At 33.3% G+C, this 3803-nt stretch overlaps 1 long non-coding RNA gene across 2 annotated transcripts; it reads left to right on the forward strand.

Moving 5' to 3' along the window:
• Nucleotides 1-1720: 1720 nt before the first annotated feature.
• LOC132714014 (uncharacterized) lies at nt 1721-3803 on the forward strand. 2 transcript variants are annotated; one of them, XR_009623511.1, is made up of 3 exons: nt 1721-1870; nt 3047-3180; nt 3431-3803. It is a non-coding gene; the product is annotated as an uncharacterized LOC132714014 (long non-coding RNA). The 2 variants fall into 2 exon arrangements; XR_009623512.1 differs by having other exon boundaries at nt 1755-1870; nt 3051-3180.

A 3803-nucleotide genomic window follows, 5' to 3' on the forward strand; every position in this document is an offset into this window, starting at 1 on the left:
CCTACTATATTGAATTTCTTCCTCGAATTTCACAGAGTTACAGAGCAATGTAAAATAAACTCTGAGCTATATGCAGTCACGGCCCAACGTTGGGCGCCAAATGTCACAGGGTGAGAAAAATCATAGGAACTCTGGAAAGGGACCGCATATTGCGGCGCATAAATCCGAATCCGTACCGGCTTTACATATTTTGTCCGACCTTTGAATAATCTTTTCATATATTGCGAGCGCGGGTGGTCTTTAATTATCTAATCTCAATTTAATATAATCTACTAATTAAAAATCAGTCAAATTTAACGGTATATTCTTTTTTTATAATACCGTAAAAATTTGACAGTTTTAAAAAAAAGACAGATAATTGGGTTCAATGATAATATATTTTTTGAGGCCATATACTCGGATAATACTAAAAGATATTTAGATGTAGCAGAAACGTTTTTAAAAACCGTTACACGATCGAAAATATGCGCCGCAATCTGCGTTCCCGTTCTCGAGTTCCTATGAGAAAAATGTGCAGCCTGACCGGGAGTCGAACACGGGACCCTCGGAATACCGTACCGCGGCTCTACCAACTGAGCTATCCGGCCGCTTACACATCTTCTCCTCTAAATTGTAAACAGTTGTGAACCGTGACAAAATGCTGTTAAGACACTTAAAGACTTCAATTGCAAGTTTTTTTTAATTCTACTGATATTGAGTGATGGCCAGTTTAAGCAGATCTTCATAAGTTTCAAAGCTCTATGTCGAAGTTTATTCCAATTTGTTTGTATTGTCTTTGCTACAAAAATGCCAAACTAAAGAACAGAAATTAAAGTTGGATTTGATCAAACTTTTGTACGAATTTTTGCATCAAGATATATATTCAGTAGAGTAATACATTTATTTGTCTTGCTGACTTTTTACAAACATTTGAGATATGAATATCAAAACTTAATAGGGAATCTATTTCAATACCTAAAGGTTTTACATGAGATTTACAAGGAAACAGCTTTTTGAAATTTTTGAAATAAAAAATACGTATCAGGTCCGCCATTATTTTCTCCATTTCAAAGACTACCTCTATTCTTTATAAGGTTTTTGACGTTGTATTCGTTTCTTAAAATGGTTAAACTTTAGATAAATTGTTTTAATTGAAAAACAAGTAAGACTGGACGCCTCGTCAATTTTATTGTTGACTATGCAAAAATCTTTATCACATTCAGAAACAAATACATTATGCGAAAAAAGTTGAGAAAACACAACATTTTATCAAGTATCATTGGTCATTATTATAGTTAAACATTTGAGCCGCGTCACGACAAAACCAACATAATGGGTTTGCGACCAGCATGGATCCAGACCAGCCTTCGCATCCGCGCAGTCTGATCAGAATCTATGCTGTTCGCTTACAAATCATATAACAGGTAGAGAAACTGATAGCGGACAGCATGTATCCTGATCAGACTGCGCGGATGTGCAGGCTGGTCTGGATCCATGCTGGTCGCAAACCCATTATGTTTGTTTTGTCGTGACGCGGCTCATTTAGTTCATTAAACAATTAATATTCCCCTCCTTTAACGATAGATTTGTGCTTTATGTTTGTAACTCATGCGCATGCCGAAAACCTTTATTAGCAAAACATATCTTGAAGGAAATGCCTGAATTATCTATTTATGCTGACATATGCACGGAATATAAATAACAACTAGTTGTTTGTTTTATTTTAACATTGCATTGGACGTTTAAACATCAAAACCTTGATACATGTATCAAGTAAATGACACTTTTTGACAATTCTTTAACAATAAGGATAGTGTGTCATGGAAGATTATATAAATATAGCTGCAAACATTTTATTAACTGATTACTTCAGAAGCTTTCCTGGAAACAGGTAAGAATGAATTCTTTATGATCTTCCCTGGAAATTATTGAAAAAATCTAATAAACATGTGTTAGAAATCGATAACTATTCACAATTGTTCACAAAATAATATCGTTTTGAAACTGATGAATTGAAAATGATTTAGATAAATAAACGTATTTTGTGAGATTTTTTGACGGAGCAGGTTTACTTTTGTAATGCAAATTATTTTAGACAGATGCTAGTAAGTAAAACTTACTTGTATGAACAGATCTGTGGGCGTTTCTGAATTTAAAATCTCACCATTTTCGTGCTTAAATGTTGAATTCTGCTTAAACCGGTGCTAGGGTACGTGGACGGTATCTTGCACTTTCCAGTACCGTCCATGAACAGGTTCAATCAAAGAAAAAAATAACCGAGCCTGCAATATTTTCAATTTTGTCGTTTTGGGCTTTCTTCTATTTTACTCTATTTTATATTGGAAAGCCAGAGTACAAAATATGCAATGCTTCCTAGATAGTTGACATTTTTCTAGATTTCTGTATCAGTACCATGAATTTTAATTGCTTAGTTTCTTATGGGTTCGCATATCTTTGTGCTGTTATTATTTTATATACATTCTGTATGTCCTGTTTAGAAATATATATACATTTTGTTTTCAGATTTTTTTTTTGATTTTTTTTAAATAAAACAAAATGTCATATCATTTGCATATTGTTTTATTAAAAAATGAATCGCTCAAATTTGTAATGACAAAAATGGTAAATTTCTAGAAAAAATAGTGTATAGAATGTTTGATAAGAATGATTACTTTCAAAATTATAATTTCATTATCGTACGTTTTATCAAAAAGAATAAGTTTCCAGTAAAATATATTTTTTACCATATATCTAAATAAAGAAATAAGAAAGATGCATACTCAAAATAATATACGTTAACTTACATGTAATCAGTAAGAAGTTTAATCGGGATTATATAAAAATTACATACTCGGTTTGATTTAGTTTGTGCAACACCCTGCATGCACTCCAGTACTATACAGTAGTACTATACTCAACATCACTAATTTCTCCTTGTTTCAAAGCGTTAAGTACCGTGAACTAAGAGGAACACAGTTTACATGTATATACTTAGTGAAACGACATAATACGTACATGTATTTAGAGTTTTGTAACTAATTACTAAAAATATGACAATTATTTATAGACAGGTGTTGCCTACAAACAGCAGGCGACAATGTTGATGTTATTATGCCTCATAGCAGCTGTTATACCTTTGGGTCTTGTTGAATGCCGAACACAATGCTGGGCGGCCGCAGCACCGCCAGGGAATGAATGCTTGTAAGTATTTTGTAAAGTATAGACTTCATATACCATAAACATCATGTATAAGTTTGTTTTTGTTTTTCTGAATATAGCCGTATACATATGAACATATTCCGAGTTCATTACACTTTGACATAAATACTATACAATCATGACAAAATGTTTCGTCTTTAGTAGTTAATTGTTATGCAATTAAATGTCCAAATCTGGGGTATTTAGATAGTTCATAAATAACAAATATATATCTATGATTATCATATCAAAGGTACGGTAGAGAAATAGACGGCGGAAGAGATCTCGGCATACACTATATCTTCACCTCAAAGTTCACTCGGATATGTTGTCAAGCATTAGAATGTCAGTACTGGGGACCGTGTTATTTCCGGGACATTGGGTGCGGACATAGTATCAATGGTCTTCCAGTAAAATCAGACGTATTGCGCTGGGGTCAAAGAGATGTAGAACCCATCATGAGATGCTTCGACTCCCATGGAGATGGTGCCTGTTACAGTTACACTGTTGAACTAGTTATTATTGATTAACGTTGTGTTAGTACCATAACACCGATAGCAAATAAAAATGTTGTTGTCGGAAAAAAAAAGAAAAAAAGAAATAAGTCAGAGTAATGGTTAAAAACT

The sequence above is a fragment of the Ruditapes philippinarum genome, unplaced genomic scaffold (genome assembly GCF_026571515.1).
Source record: "Ruditapes philippinarum isolate M1 unplaced genomic scaffold, ASM2657151v2 ctg7327_1_1_1_1, whole genome shotgun sequence".
Taxonomy (NCBI): domain Eukaryota; kingdom Metazoa; phylum Mollusca; class Bivalvia; order Venerida; family Veneridae; genus Ruditapes; species Ruditapes philippinarum.